Source organism: Pleurodeles waltl, chromosome 8 (genome assembly GCF_031143425.1).
Source record: "Pleurodeles waltl isolate 20211129_DDA chromosome 8, aPleWal1.hap1.20221129, whole genome shotgun sequence".
NCBI classification, from domain to species: Eukaryota; Metazoa; Chordata; class Amphibia; order Caudata; family Salamandridae; genus Pleurodeles; species Pleurodeles waltl.
This window is the reverse complement of record NC_090447.1, coordinates 370791693-370809421: the sequence shown is the minus strand read 5'-3', so window position 1 is coordinate 370809421 and position 17729 is coordinate 370791693. Positions and strand designations below refer to the sequence as shown.

Below are 17729 nucleotides of genomic sequence, written 5' to 3'. Positions count from 1 at the left end.
TGGAAGGAAATTTGTAGCTCCTCTCAGATTCCAGAACTTTCTGCCACAGAAATGTGAGGGACATGTGTTTTTTTAGCCAAATTTTGAGGTTTGCAAAGGATTCTGGGTAACAGAACCTGGTCCGAGCCCCGCAAGTCACCCCTCCTTGGATTCCCCTAGGTCTCTAGTTTTCAGAAATGCACAGGTTTGGTAGGTTTCCCTAGGTGCCGGCTGAGCTACAGGCCAAAATCTACAGGTAGGCACTTCGCAAAAAACACCTCTGTTTTTTCCCAAAATTTAGGATGTGTCCACGTTGCGCTTTGGGGTGTTTCCTGTCGCCGGCGCTAGGCCTACCCATGCAAGTGAGGTATCATTTTTATCGGGAGACTTGGGGGAACGCTGGGTGGAAGGAAATTTGTAGCTCCTCTCAGATTCCAGAACTTTCTGCCACAGAAATGTGAGGACATGTGTTTTTTTAGCCAAATTTTGAGGTTTGCAAAGGATTCTGGGTAACATAACCTGGTCCGAGCCCCGCAAGTCACCCCTCCTTGGATTCCCCTAGGTCTCTAGTTTTCAGAAATGCACAGGTTTGGTAGGTTTCCCTAGGTGCCGGCTGAGCTAGAGGCCAAAATCTACAGGTAGGCACTTCGCAAAAAACACCTCTGTTTTTTTCAAAAATTTAGGATGTGTCCACGTTGCGCTTTGGGGTGTTTCCTCTCGCCGGCGCTAGGCCTACCCACGCAAGTGAGGTATCATTTTTATCGGGAGACTTGGGGGAACGCTGGGTGGAAGGAAATTTGTAGCTCCTCTCAGATTCTAGAACTTTCTGCCACAGAAATGTGAGGGACATGTGTTTTTTAGCCAAATTGTGAGGTTTGCAAAGGATTCTGGGTAACAGAACCTGGTCCGAGCCCCACAAGTCACCCCTCCTTGGATTCCCCTAGGTCTCTAGTTTTCAGAAATGCACAGGTTTGGTAGGTTTCCCTAGGTGCCGGCTGAGCTAGAGGCCAAAATCTACAGGTAGGCACTTCGCAAAAAACACCTCTGTTTTCTCCCAAAATTTTGGATGTGTCCACGTTGCGCTTTGGGGCGTTTCCTGTCGCGGGCGCTAGGCCTACCCACGCAAGTGAGGTATCATTTTTATCGGGAGACTTGGGGGAACATAGATTAGCAAAACAAGTGCTATTGCCCCTTGTCTTTCTCTACATTTTTTCCTTCCAAATATAGGAGAGTGTGTAAAAAAGACATCTATTTGAGAAATTCCCTATAATTCACATGCTTGTATGGTCACCCCGGAATTCAGAGATGTGCAAATAACCACTGCTCCTCAGCACCTTATCTTGTGCCCTTTTTGGAAATGCAAAGGTTTTCTTGATAGCAATTTTTTACTCTTTATATTTCAGCAAATGAATTGCTGTATACCCGGTATAGAATGAAAACGCACTGCAGGGTGCAGCTCATTTATTGGCTCTGGGTTCCTCGGGTTCTTGATGAACCTACAAGCCCTATATATCCCCGCAACCAGAGGAGTCCAGCAGACGTAACGGTATATTGCTTTCCATAATCTGACATTGCAGGGAAAAGTTACAGAGTAAAACGTAGAGAAAAATTGATGTTTTTTTCACCTCAATTTCAATATTTTTCTTTTTCAGCTGTTATTTTCTGTAGGAAACCCTTGTAGGATCTACACAAATGACCCCTTGCTGAATTCAGAATTTTGTCTACTTTTCAGAAATGGTTAGGTGTCTGGGATACAGCATTGGTTTCATGCCCATTCCTGTCACTGACTGGAAGGAGGCTGAAAGCACAAAAAATTGCAAAAATGGGGCATGCCCCAGTAAAATGCCAAAATTGTGTTGAAAAATTGGGTTTTCTGATTCAAGTCTGCCTGTTCCTGAAAGCTAGGAAGCTGCTGAGTTTAGCACTACAAACCTTTTGTTGATGCCATTTTCAAGGGGAAATCCACAAGCCTTCTTCTGCAGCCACTTTTTCCATTTTTTTTTAAAAAAACGAAATGTTCACTGTATTTTGGCCAATTTCTTGGCCTCCTTCAAGGGAACCCACAAAGTCTGGGTACCTCTAGAATCCCTAGGATGTTGGAAAAAAAGGACGCAAATTTGGCTTGGTTAGCTTATGTGGACAAAAAGTTATGAGGGCCTAAGCGCGAACTGCCCCAAATAGGCAAAAAAAGGCCTGGCACAGGAGGGGGAAAAGGCCTGGCAGCGAAGGGGTTAAGGGAGGGAAAGTGGTTAGAAAATGAGGAAAGGGTAATTTAAAAATACAGTACATTGAACAGGTAAATTAAATTAATATAAAAATATATACAAATATCACGTTTATAGTAAGTTAAATATTTTATCAATAAAGTATTTTTCAATAATTAAATAATAAATTACAATGCATAATTAAATTATTGTTTGGTATCAGGCACATTAGAAAGCTTTGTACAGCACGTAAATCTTAATTCTGGGATTTAGAAAGAAAAACTGTATTCTTACATGGAGTGCCATGGTGTTGTTGATAGAAAGGTAAGGGGAGACACATCTGGAACTGCAGTACAGCAACGGATTCCTCCAGACTGACTTCCTTTCTATGTGCTGCTGCCAGAGAAGAACAAATGCTATAAATATCTAATTGCCTAATTAAAGGTCAAACTCTGTTACAACATAAAATGTAAAATGTCGACTTGATGAAGAGCTCTGGCTCAGGCAGATAAACTTGATAAGCAAATGATTAAAGCTGTTGGAGAGTAATTGTTTTTTTTTCTGTGGAAGCACACAACTTCTGCCCAATCAAAACATGTACTACTGTCCATCAACACGTGGGCAGAGTGAAAGTCCCTCTCCCTAATTCTAGATTTATAGCCAAAAACAGCTGAATATTCCTTGAAAGTTCCTTGACAAATAACCATTTACACTGACTAGGTGGTTAAGAAAATTGCACTCGATCTCTTCAACTACTTAGGACATCTCCAGGCCAAAACTGGCAAAGACTCTTTCTTAACTTCGCACCTCCAGCACCCATCTTATGTGTTATGGCCCACTGTCTTATACTAGCGCTTGCAGTGCTTAGTTTATGTAATATGTTGATCGACTGTTCCTTAAATAGTTGGGGAACTGCAGCAGCCATATTTATCACCATAAACAGTGGATATTGGTGTCACTGAAGCTTTGAAAGCATGGCTGATTTTGGTTTGTAAATAACAGCATTAGTTATTTCTAAAATAATTACTGAGCAGAATGTAAAATAGAAACGCAAAACCATAACAGGACATACCACAATAAAATAGTCAAAACAGGATGCAGCAATACAGCCACAGTGCAACACAACAATATATAACTATGTAATAATACAGCAATGCTGGACAAAAACAAAAGTAGAAAACTGTACACAACACACCAGCATCACCAGAAAATCCAACATAGATGTGCACGAATATTCATACCTTTCTTGACACACATAACCACCTTTACAAATCTGCTTTCACAACGCAGTACTTAATGGCATTTGCACCCAGCACGGCATTACTTTTCACCAAAGACATGTAATTGCTCCAGTAAAAAATGTTTTGTGACTTGGCCCACTGAAAATGAACGGGAGTGTACCTTGCCTTCAAGGATCTTTAGCTGTGTACACAATTGCACTAATTCTTTAAATATGATTGGCTCTAAAACTGTCTTGTTTGATATGGTTGCATATTATCATTCTCCACGGCAGAGATGAGTATTTGTCACTAAAAGGTTTCAGAGTTATATGCTATTCATGCCATGTTATTTGTTGTGCCAACATCTAATGTAAGTACTTATTTTGTCCTGAGGCTATGGACCTTCACGTGCTGCTTCTAATGTATGATGTGGGATATGCTAATGTAAATGGTCTCATCCAATCTCTCCTGTCGAGGCACACGTTTTATGGTAGTTAAAGTTCTAAATACCACTACTAAATTCCCTGGTGAAATTATACTTAGCATTTTGCTAGTTCTCAGTTGCCTCTCCCGTAATACAATAAAAGTAAGCAGGTGAAGGATCTAGGATATTAAGTTGAGAACAGTTACTTATCTTCCTGTTTTAATCAACACGGATAAGGATTACCAGAGATAACAAATGGGGGAAAGGAAGACTGGGCAGAAGGGAAGAATTGCAGGAGACTCACAGGGCGAGGGATGGTGAAGGAAAAAAGTAATTGTAGAAGATCGGAAAGAGAAAAGAGAGAGAAAAAACGAGAAAAGAGAGCAATGAAAGATAAAGTCAACAAATGTGTGTTTTATTGCTTTCTCATCCCATTTTGATCTCACTTACTTATGATGAAAAATCGACATGCATGTCAGTCAAACATAACTTATTGGCTGATTTCTCCACTAAATACAAAGATAAACTATCTCAGAGTTCGGATGTAATACGTACTTCACAATATACTGCAAACATTTTAAAGCAACGAATTTCATCTTACAGCTCTTACAAGGTATGTTTGTACAGTCAGACTTAAAACAAGATGCTGCTACCTAATGTTTCCTAATGTTTGTAGTACATGCGTAAAAGCATGGCATGCACTGATCATCTTACAATGCAAATATAAACAAGCATTGGCAATGTCAATTGGCCTGGCTTATGAATTAAAGTGCCACTTGCCTCACTGATGGGCATAGACACCTAATAGGTCATCATACATGTACTTTGTCACTCATCTTTGAACTCATTCATCCACTTATCCATCCATGGAGTCATTCTTGCTTTCACTCAGACACAATCGCAATAAAATACACAAAGTCAACAATATATGTGCATTAAAAGAATAAAGTAGAAAAAAGTTTGCAGTTGGCACTTCGATTTATTAGACAATAGTTTTTACCTTACATTTTTAAATATCATAACTTCTGGTTCTACTGATTAGAAGTTTATCACTTTGGTATCAAATAATTTATCAAAATGACCTCTTACTGTCTAAATTGGTGTGGGATTTTTCTTGTGATGTGTTTTCACTTTATTACTGTTTGTGAGCTGCATAAATACACATTGCCTTTAGGTTAAGCTTGACTGCTTTTGTGCCAAGCTAACAGACGGTGTTGCTAGAGCAGGGTTAACACCACTCAACCAACAACCCAATTTCTCACTCACTGTTACAGATCTGGACCAGCAAGCTGGGCAATGTGACCAAGGAATTGTGCTGGGCAAGAGTAGTTCAGAAGACAGTCCAGTCTTCATTGAAATCAATAGTTTTGTTGCTGTATCACTTGATTCTGAACGAAATACTGATGGCAAAGTGAGAGCAATTTGGGCTCAAATTTTTGCAATCTTCCGAAAGATTAAAAAATGGCAACTTTCCGCAAAACAGCAGGCCTCCCGAGCGACCGGTTACAATTTTTGGAGTGAAAGTTCAATCCTTCTCAGGCTGGAAGGCCTCATATTGCTTAGTAGGCGCATTTGAATTTAAAAGCCGACCTTTACTGAACCAGCAGCTGAGTACAGATAAAGAAATAGAACTGCATGTAATATCAAATAAAAAAGATAACAAACGTATAACATATGCACACGTTTGTAATTACACACAAGTCACCTTTTTTATTAATTTAAGGAAGCCCTTGAAACCCGGCAGTTACTTAACAAAAATGCATTGCTGATTGCTGCCGACATGTCTGCTTTAGGGGTTTCAGAATAAGCCTCCGCATACAGGCAACCCAGTTTGTCCCATGATTTATAGCTTAGAAAAAATGCCAGGGTACTCGATTGCAGCTGTAGTTTCATGCTTGGAAGGGCAGGAACGGAAGCGTGGCATAATCTTTTAACAATGGACCTTTCAGTTTTATGAAATACGGCTCAACGCTTCCTGTGTATGTAAAGCGGAAGAAGGAACACGTTGGACCAGCCATAACAACCTGGAGTGCAGTAGAGGGCAAATTATACGATATGTACTGTATGTTCCTCGACCCGGTGGTGTGATTCTATGAAGCTATGTGCCATGATTGTTCTAGCGCTCTGCCTTACAAATTAGAGTGCCCTCCCAAAGCACCCCGTAAATTTACGACGTTTGCTATTCACAAAGTTGTTTACGACTGCCACGAATTTATATGCGGACACTACACGCTCTTAAAGATAGTCCTCTGTAAAGTTCCTATGTGAATTGCAAACGATCGGAAACATACACTAAAGTTGTGAACCAGGTCATGTCTTCTTATTTTATATACTGTGGGCCTTAGTACCTGGTGGGGATTATTCCTTTGACCACGATGCCTAGCAAAATGAGACTGTCACCGCAGTAATAAATGGATGGGTAATAAATCAGATAACATCATGTGCTAAAAGATGTAATTTACTGAAGTCCATTCATAGCTGTCAGCTCTGGATTTAGACCCATCCAATTGGGAACAGTGAGATGTTATTGCTTGTGTTGAAATTGAAAAGTCTCCAGGTACCAAAATAAAAGTGGTTAACCCATGTTTGCAACTTGGGGTAATTTTGAATTTGTAAAGAAACGCCTTATCATTTTTTTGCAAGGTATGGAAGACAGCGTAGATTTGTCTTTGTCGCAGGTATTGTTTGTGGTTATATTACGAAATCAACTGTAAAACTGGCCACTGGACCATAAAACAGGCCAGATATATTTGTATGCTGGCAGCGTAAAGTGAATGGGATAAGGTGGGATAAGGTGTCCCTAAAAAAGGTGGTTTGTAGAGAGAAGAGAAGTAGGAACACCACAATACTTTGAGACACACGTACTAGTGTGAGAAGCTCCTTAGGATGAGATAGAGGGATTCCAGAGATAGGATGAAGGCCAGTACAGTACTGTCTTTTTGAAACCTATGTAAATGCAAGTAGCCTGCTAGGTAGCATGACTGACTATATCAAACACAACACATAACACAGTGGTTAATGAGAATGTGGACAGAAGAAAGCTGATGATGTATCGTGAGGTATGAACATAAGTATATGTAATTACAGCAGTTCTGTAGAGTGTAGCACACAAAAACTGAATTGAAAATGACTATGAATGATATAGAATAAAATGTAGCTGGTGAATTAATGAACAGTAGTTAAAATGCATTAGAAAAGAAAGGCTGTTGGCACACAACAATAGTTTATAGCTAAGGAGTAGTTTTTTGGGTAGTGGTATGACTGTTTAGTCCATCTGCCTAACACTAAAAAAGGCCCTAAAATCTGTTTCATAGTTATTTTCTCAGATTTATGGAGTCCGCCCCTAACTGCTGCACCTTGTCCTGACTTTCACGTTGTCAAGACAGACTTTATTACCTGCTGACGACAGCAGCTGAATTGACCCTCCAGGGATGCTCCCTCGCAAGTCATCATTACCCTCATCACATAATCAGGAAAGTACCACTCGGATTCATGATGAAACACCTGGTCACACCAGAAGTGAGCTTGACTCAGCCAAGTACCTCAGGACTCAGTGTCCATGGACAACTAAGTTCTACCACTCCCTTAAAGTGCTCTGAGGCACCTAAACATTGGACAGTGTCATTTACTAATGCAAAAAAAACTAATTCTGAATAACTTTGGAAATCTGCGTTGTTTAAAGATGACTCTTCGTTCACTAAACTAGCACCTGCATAGCATACAGTAGGAAGCGTCACATAATGGTGCCTTATTTGTACTGTTGCCGGGAAAAATGCAAGTCTAAAAGCACATGAAGAGATGTCTTCTATTTACCACTTCCAGAAGAAGAACATTGCCATGTGCAAGTGATCAACTCTCTGTAAATGACACTTGACCAATCAGCACATTGTATCTGTAAATTTATTTCTGCAAAAGAAATAATGATCAGGGTAAGTTATGGAAGCTGAAAGGAAGATACTGTAATTCTAATCACTTCCAACAGATGTCAACAAAGACTGCTCAGAGCAGATGTGTAGGTATATGTGAAAACGCAATCCTTAAAGAGCAAATATTGCAACCTTTCGCTCACTTGCAATCAACCTTTTGAGTGTCTTTACTTTCCACAGGACACTACCACACAAGAAAGGAAGAACATGTGCAAGTCAGTCAGCAACGCATGGGTAAAGTGCGAACACTATTAACTAAGACCAGAGAGTTGCTAATTCCACGTTGTACCAGTTATCATTTACGTACTAATCATGACATAACCCTGCCGCAGTCAGGCGCTGTGTTCTGAGCTCCTGGAAACCATTTCTGAATAGATTTTAAGCAACCAGGTGTGACCAGGGAGGAGGCTGTAAGACCATGTGGAGGAGGAAGACAGCCTACAGATGCTCTTATGAGAAGCACATGTTAGGAAATCCAAAAAAGGTACCTTCATAGTGTAGTAGCCAGTGGAAGGATACTGGCCAGTAGCTAGTCACCAGTGTCATGAATGGCAAAAGCAGAGCAGGAAGAGAAGGAGGTGATAGCAGACGACATGCTGGCCAATGAGAAGCAAGTAAATTAGAGCAACGTTGGAATCCACTAATGGTAAGTTCAGGTAAGTAATGGGCCAGTTCTAAGCCCCTTATAAGATTTTTTTTTAATCCAAAAGACTTTGCAAGCACAGAGCAAACCCTGTGCAGGTGAAACCTAAAAAGAGAAAGGTCCATACTTAATCTACTGTTTATTAGATGTCGCAAAAATACAGCCTTCAAATCTTGATGTTAACATCCAACAGTTGTTTTGCTGTTGTCCCCACTTCTTTAAGGCTGTAGATCTACAGCAACAGCTCCCAAGTTTCAATTCTCAAAAGCTTTGAGAAATTAAAAAACTCCCTCTCACTTTGCTAATGTCCTAGTCTTTCAAAGGGGTCTGTTTGTCCTAAGGTTTGTCTCATCGTAAAGGTAGAGGACTTAGATGTATGTTTTCCTTCTTCATGATATTGATGACCCTTTACAACAGTATCATGATAATGATGATTAGAGCTGTCCAAAATTAAAGGAGATTCTCCCTATGACGTTAGATGTTAAAAAATTATTACTTTTAATAAATTCTTCTCAAAGCAGTAATATAATCTAATGTTCTAAGGTGAAACATTTTAGCACCTGAAGACACACTTTTTTAAAATTTTGAAATCATTTAATATTATTTTTACACAATGTTTGTTGCATGATTTTGGCTTTTAAGTAGGTTCCAAAGGCTTTGTATACATCCACACACAACTTTTTGTGGACCATTCAGGCTCCTCAAAGCCTTCTTTCATTGCCCTGATTTCACTTTTCACCATCCCTCTTCTTCCCTGTGTCCCACCGGCACTGGACAAGAACTTGGGAACTGTGGGGCCCTTTACTACCATGTTCCAATGACATTTGTTACAGCATCAGACCTTAATAAGTATACTTACAAGGGTGCGCGAATGGGTTGATTAACCTTTTGACTCGCAATTCTTACCATAGCTCAGTACATAATCAATAATTAATACACAATAATCAACAATCATTAGAAAACAATAAAATCAATAATCAATGGAGTAAGTAATTGCCACACACCATGACCTTTCAGCCATGAATAACCATACCTTTAGTTTGAAGTTTAGTATGTTTATTTCTGTAAATTAACTATGCTAAGGTCATGTGGATTAATCTACAAATCAAATGAAACACATATAAAAACGACACTGGTTGTCCAAAGCGGCAGAAGAAATGCAATCTAATCAAAGCTTGAATTACAGCACATTCTAAAGCTACAGTGCAAATCAATAGCAGAGTCAGCTGCGTTAATGAGATGTAATACATGTAGTTAAGCAGAGAAACCCATCAGTCATTAGTCTCTTCCGTCATGAGTCTGAATCCTTAACTAATATCAGATTATCATCAGCATGTTAGGCTTCATGCAAAACAATTTAGTAACACCAATTTGGAAAACATCTAACTACGATAGAGTCATAGACAAATCAGCGCAGTTGGTAACTAGAAAGAAAAAGCAAAAATGCATAATAATCACATCTAAATTTATACCTATCCTTGATATGGGTCAGCAAGCAGAATCAGTCTTCATCCTCAGGACATCAGTCGATCAGCAAGGCATTCAAGTCTCAGTCAGGAAAGTATGGGCACAGTCATTTAGCATTAAGGATAAGGATGTCTCTAGTAAAGATGCACACGAAGATAATAATCTTTCGGTCAGGAAGAATAAGGGCAATGGCTGTCTTCTCTCCGAATGTCGGAATGGCTGTCTTCGTCAGAATGTGCGTTGTTATATTAAAGTCACCTAAACTATCCCTTAATTCTCTATTGGTCAATTAATCGTATATTCACACTTTGTCCAATAACATTACTATACCAAGTCTATGAATTCTAATATTTCTATGTTCTCATACAGTTGATTGGTCCGCCTTACGATGTTCTCATCATCAGGCTTGTCAGGTAACAATATTGTTGCATCTTCCACTCCAGTCAGTATCTTCATTGTTGTTGTCCTGGGAAAGTCAGTCTCACGCATATTACCCATAAAATGTTACATTAGCAATCACATCATCTCCTATCAGTCAATTCTAATGAAAAGCTTCCGTTAAGCACATTTAACAATACAATTGAAATTTCACAGTTTAATTCACTTGGTCAGCAATTTTATTAAACACTAAGAAATACAGCTTCTGCATGAGTAGTCAACCTTTTTTACATAAAGATATATAAAGTGGTAATTAGTTGTTACTGCTCCATTGAGTGATAGTGGTTCTATTGCAGAGAATTGCACAGAGCAGCGGTCCAAAATTAGAAAATATGGGTACTTTTGTGGGCCAGAACCTACTTTCTCCTAATGTTAATATGTAAAACTTGATATTCTAGTAACATACATTTATGATAAGTCAGTTCCAGCAGATATGTACATCTGAGAGCAGCATAAATAAAGACATTTAGAACAGAAAAATATGTCTAATTAAAGTCACTTAAAAGGTTGCTGTACTACTGTTTTTTTAGAGAAACCCAAAATCAATTGACTAATGTTAGTGACTTAGGGCCTGACATATATTTTGGTGGATTAAAGAACATAAATGAAAATTTAGCATCTAAAGCATATTAAAGGTCTAATTAATATTTTGGCGGACGAATTACTCCATCACAACGACAATGGATATCCTAGCTGCCGAAATATAAATTCCATTACATCCTATGGGATTTATATTTCGGTGGAAGGGATATCTGTCACTGTTGTGATGGAGTAATTTAGCCGCCAAAATATAAACCAGGCCTTTAATCTTCTTAAAAAGCTAAATATTTATGTATGTTCTTTGGGGAAGAATCTAGGCTTATCATGTAAATTTGTATCTTAATCATATTAATTCTTGACCAATTGTACCAAAATACCTCTGGAATCCCATCAGGATTATGACTCATTGGAGTCTGGACCCTTCCCACAATGGTGTTCTCTGGGTCAGTCTATTCCCCCACCCCATCTCCTTGGTCAATTTTCTCCAGGCATGTGCCACTGTTTCCGTGGCTAGGCAAGCATAAGGTCCCAGTTTGCCACCATACAGCATGTGTAAATACCTCCTACACCCCATTGCCTGCCCATCTAAATGGAATGCAGAGTTCCCCAAGTCCGCATACACCCAGTGATTAGTCACGCACACCTGTGCCACCTCATAATATCCCACCTGCAGTCTGAATACCAGATGTCCCGTATGCAGTAGCTAAAGTATGGTCAACTGAGGGCCGCTCTAAAAAAAATGTGTCCCTCAATGAGGAGACACATGAAGACTCACTGTTAGAAATTAGAATGTTGGATGAGCCTGTCAGAAAAAAAATTGATTTCCTTAACGTATAGTACCTTACTGAGCAATACACAGATACCCCTATCGAGGTTATTGGACAGGTTGGTCGTGTGACCGTGGCAATCTAGATGAAGAGTTGCAGATGCACACTGCCTTTGAGGGTGAGAACAGGAGTGCGCTTTTTACCACACACTCTGGAGCTGTCCAAAGCTTGGGGGTTTGTGGGAGGCAGTGAGGGGAACTCTTGAGGAAGTAACAGGTGTACCAATGGACCTCCAGCCTATGCTTGCGCTATTGGGAATATGGAGACAGACTGACCACACCCGGTATCATAAACTCTCAGTAAGTCTAAGGTGCTTGGATGCAAAATATGACATTGCTCAAAAATGATATGCATGGGCAGTGCTGGGGCCCCTCTGTTGCCCCGTCCCTGCCCTTCCACTGACCTTTCCATGGCGGGGTCCCAGCCATGGAAAGGCAGGTGAAAATGCAAGTTGTAATCAGCCAAGTTTGACATGACCATGGGTGACCATGACTTGCACCACTTTCAGGCCGTTGGGACCCATCATCCTAGCTGTGACGGCAATGTGCTGGCAGTCCAACCGCCAGTATTGTAATGTGGCAATCGGACTGCCAAGGTTGCGGTGGTCTGACTGACACTGCGGGTACGGCAGGCCATGGACCACCGTACTCGTAGTGCGAGCCATAGTCAGGAAAATCCATCCATCCGTATTACACAGGAATACACAGGGACTTAAACAATTCCTTGTCTGTTCATTTTTTGGGTATAAGTCAACTGTTTCACATGTCCTTGCATAGAGCAAGGTTCCATCTTTACCCAAAACAAATGGTGCAATACTTTTACTGCCATTTGGGATGCCCAGGAGCATCTGGCATGTTTATTACAGGTGATAGTCAAGAGGAACAGTTGGATTATGTTTTGGTGAAGGGCAAAGCATAATTAACTACTTATGTATAAGATTAAATAGATAAAGCTGTAGAACAGTGCTTATGTTCCTTGTGCATCACAGTACATATGGCACACTAGTGATGCATCCGTCTTTTGTAATGAAGGGCATTTGCTATTAGAAGCAGTTGTTTCGGTGATGTGTTATCATTACATCTGAGTGTTTAGATCAGAGGTAAGCACAGTAAATATTTTATGTCCCAGGCAAGTACATCAAGTATTTTGAGGGTTATGTTCATTATCATTAGGGTTGCATCAGTGATGTCATTGAACATGTCATGAGTAATGTAATATGTGAGGTTATGAACAGTGCATGGTGGGGACACAAGTTATACTTAGCCCATGTAACTATGACAAGTGAATTTCAGTATTTTTTTTAAGTTTAAAATGGTATGTTTCTATTGTCCTTTTCACTTAATTAAACTTACATTAAACTTTAGTTTTTCAGTTAATTCAAGTTTTTTTTAGAGAAATGAAACACATTACTACCACACGTAATTAAAACATCACTTTATCTTTCATTCTTTTTTATGAATTTCTATGGTTTTGTTAACGTTAAGTAAGATATTAGTACAAGACCTAACAATAATGTCACTTTTTCAGGGCATTTCAAGGGTTTTTTACCATATAGTAACACAATATTACCACCTCCAACGATAACATCAATTTAACTTTATTTATTTTTTCATTGAATTTCTTTTTTAACTTGTCTATCTAATGGACTTTGTATGTTGTCCAGGAGTGTGCTACAAGACAAAATACATGCACATGTCAAAGTATTTTTTACTGTTTCAAGTGACTTTGTACTACACACATTAAAGGTAGTAATTATTTATAATTACTATTAGAATTTAGAAGGATATCTTAAAGTATCACATGTCATACTGATCTTAAAAAAATCATTAATGGTAGGAATTAATATGTGTGTTCTAATGTATGTTATTTTTCACAGGCTGTGGTCCTGAGTGTTTCCCCCGGCAGACTCTCAGCCAATGAAAGCCCCCCACAGGATGTGATCTGCGTGTGGGTTTTACTTTCTACTCCTGGCTTTCACCTGAGACTCCTGGGTGCACTGTAATTTTTAAGAAAACGTGTTTACTGTCAAACAGTGTTTTATACTAAACTTTGATTGCAGAGGTTTGCTAGGTCAGCTACTTAATGAAGATTCTTTGACTGTTTTATGTAAATATAGATTATTTTTTAACTTTCACGATCCCTCGTGTGTCCCTGGGGAAACACGAGTCACGCTGGTGTATTGTGACACAGAGGAAAGATGTTTGATTGGTTGAAATCAATGTCTTGGGTCATTCAGAGGAAGTACTGATCTGTTTAATGTTATCTAATGGTGATACTTGGTGGAGACCACACCTAGGAGAAACCATGTCCTTTTTTTACTTTTAGGAAATCAGGGCATTTGTCATGACGTCTGGGGTTGATCATTACTTGTTGGAGTAGGAAGAGGATGAAGGAAGAAGGCCAGCAGTGAAGGAGTCACTGGTGTGGGAATGTTTCAGCATCCCAAAGTGTACAAAGAAGGTCTCAAGCAGGTTTGTGACATGCAACATCTGTCACAAACAATTTTCAAGAGATAACGACTGCAAATATTCCTTTGGAACTATAAGAATATGGTGACATATTTGGTAACATTTGCGGTTAATACACTCTGTCCAGCTGACATGTGCAGAAAATCAGCAACAACAGCAGGAACAAGAAGAATAAACATCAGCATTTGTAGTTGCATCTTCTCTATTTTCAAGGGACATTGTGACACCCAGCACAGTACAACTAGGATGCTGCCTACATGGACAAGATACTGATCTGCATTAAATGCTCACAAGTTGTATTTATTGGTGAGCAAAATATCACTATCAGAAACATACTTATGAGGGAGCATAAATGCTCACAGGAGCACTAGTTTTACTTTTGGATTCATCCATCTAGAATGCCCTGGTTATTTGTTTTAAGTTTCACCACATGTATATTTTAATACATAAAAATGCCAACAGTATAATAAAATGTCTTACCATAAAACATTCTCCATTGTTAAAGAATTATATTCCAAATAAGCAGAATATCAATGTGTACTCTGCCACACAGGCTATTAGCTGTTTCACATTTTTCAAATTATAATGCTAGAATTTAAAAGCAGTACACTTCACATTTTGATCAGATCAGAAAAATTCAAATATAACAAGTGCATAAACATCCCCTTCCTAGACCTGCAGAGCAGTGTCTTAGACAACCAAATACAGAAACTTCCAAAGTGGATTTCATGTGAAAAGTTCACAAATTCATGTAAAGCGTCCATTTGAGACTGGATAGATTTAGAGTGGTCTGACAGGTTAAAGCATCACATTCCCTTAAACTCTGAGCAGCCATGGTCATGCCTCAAGATAAAGTAGTCAATTGATGTCCTGTTTAGCAATGCAGCTTTTCTAGTGCCTCGTATATCCAGGAGAAGTTCGCTCAAGGTGATGGATTGGTGATTGATGTTCCTAACCATCAAACATGCTAACTTGTAAATAACTGAAGTATTATAAACAGCTAATCCTGGAACTCCTACTATAGAATGCTTAAACTCACATATTCAGAGTTAGATAATAACTGAATGTCACAGTCACTGTCTTCACTTAATTTAATTGTTTCCCTTGAATTGTGAGTATGTACAAAATTGAATGGAGACATCATGAGTCCTAACCGCATAAAAGCACACAGTCCACCTGTTATATTGGCAGGAATGAATGTATAAGTAGTATTTCCACAACAGAACAACCACCCCATTGGTAGTTTGACATGCTTGATATGGCTAGCAGTAGTCACAACGTTTTGGCAAGACATGCTATTGTCCATATTCTTACAAGTTTGATCGTTTCTATGGTAACACCTAACTTGGTGTTCCCACAGGATCTCTTGAGAAGACCCCATTTTCTTCTCCAAGCTCATTTGAGCACTTTTCCGATTTTGTATTAATCACAAGTTAAGTTGTATCAGACATCATCGGTAGTAATATTGTAAGTAATCACATGGCTTAGGTTATCCTGTTTATCATCTGTTACCACTTGGAAAACCTGCAGTACTCATACATAGAAAAGTGTGACAACATGTCACTTGGTGACCTGCTCCATCTTTGTTGGTGGCATTAACTATTTGCAGCAAAACACAGGCATGACTGGGCATGGCAACCAAGCAAGAAGATATGGCATTAGCAGTACTTTGCATGTTAGACATGCAAATGTCCGATCTGTTGAGCATGAATCATGCCAGATGAGTCCAAACATTTTTGGTCAAGTGCAGTAAAGATGCTGATCAGCATGGTCAGTCAACCATTTCAGAGCTGGGGGCTTTTGGTCCCTCCTGACCCTACACATACATGCCTAAAAGGAGACCACATAGAACAGCTAGCACAAAGACACCTCGTAGTATGATCTGTAAAAGAGACAAGTATGATCATTCTTGCAAATAACATTTATCCGCTGGTATGCATTCCCATTTCTCATGTCCTGGTTTTATGACTAGCAGGACATTGTCTTCACCCTTTGTTATGATTTCTGCTGGTTCCGGAGGATGCTTTAGGGATTCCACCCACACCTTAGCACTAGGGTTTTTGTCAGTTGAGCCAAAATGTCCCTCCCCATGCACTGTATGAAGGGCTGGGGCAGTCCCCTTTTTAAATATTCCTCCATACACTGGGATAATTACACGTTGGGCAATTCTATCTGCAGGTTGTATTATCAAGTCAGTGTTTCCGCTATTCAGGAGAATAGTTTATAATTCTCCTTGGTAGTCTACATCGATCACTCCCCTTAAGACCTGAATATCTTTGGGTGCCAACTCTGATCTAGGAGCAATCAAACCGAATGCTGTGTATTTTGGTTTCAATCTGTGGGTTTATAAGGCATGTAGATTAAGACCTGCAGATTCTGGTGTGCCTCAGTAAGGAGCTAAGGCTCCTGATTTTATTTCTCAATACATGATGGTGTTAGTTGCTACATGGGGTTGTATCTGTAACGCTGGGGTCAACATTCACATTAAAGTGGTCTCTGCATTTGTCAATTGTTTGTTATTCAAAATTTAGAGGGCTTCATTTACATGCTCTCTCCAGTTTCCCAAAGTTCCATCTGATAATTGACATAATTGGGCTTTCAGAAAGCCGTTCATTCTCTCATTCGGTCCTGCAGCTTGAGGATAATATGGACTATGATAAATCCACTCAATATTGTGTTGTGAGGAATAATCTTGCACCAATTTTCCTTTGAAATGTGACTCATTGTGCCTCTGGACTTGGAGTGGGACTGGGTAATACAACATTAACAAGTCCAGAGTTTTAATGATATTATACATAGTGGCAGGTTTGCAAGTATTGGCAATCAGGTAACCAGAATAAGTTTCCACTACTATGCAAGCGTATTGACATCCACTAGTAGTCAGTAGAGGCTCAACATAATCAATTTGCCATATCTGCCCCAGCACCTTCCCTCTCCTCAACTGACATTTGATAGTTTGCAGGACATATCTCTGTTGTGTGTGTTTACAAATAAGGCACTGCATGATCACCTTTTTTATCAAATCTAGGGGAATTTGCATCCCTCTTAATCTCTGCCCACCTGTTAGTTGCCTTCTCTCCCAGATGGCCACATTTTTGGTGCACTCACTTAGCCATCCCCACCAAGTCAGAATCCTGTGTCACCACTTCTGCCGCTGCGCTTTTGGCTTTGTTATCTGCAAGGGAATTAAACCATTGTTCTAGTGAGTTGGTGGGATAGTGGACATCTACATGATACACAGTAATGGTGATTTGCTCTAGCATTTCCCAAATTTCTTCCCACACCTCCTTAGAATGCATTTGCCAGTTATGTTCATGCCATGTGGGAAGCCAGGTGGCTAACCCATTGGCAGTAGACCAAGAATCAGTATAAATGTGGCAGGTCCTAGGCAATTCTTGTTTCAATGTCCGATATACAGCATACAATTCTGCATATTCACTACTCTTCCCTTCCCCTGTAGTGGATAACAACTTCTTGGTGACTGGTTTATATGCCACTGCCTTCCAGTGTCTTTCGGCCCCCAGATATTTGGCTGAACCATTGGTAAACCATACATGCTTCCTATCCTCAGGCAACAAGGATTCAAATGGTTC

General features: G+C 39.6%; 1 protein-coding gene across 1 annotated transcript in view; it reads left to right on the top strand.

The window, feature by feature from the left end:
• MYO16 (myosin XVI) overlaps positions 1 to 17729 on the top strand; it is a 2485855-nt gene that overhangs the window by 552886 nt on the left and 1915240 nt on the right. The window lies entirely within an intron of this gene.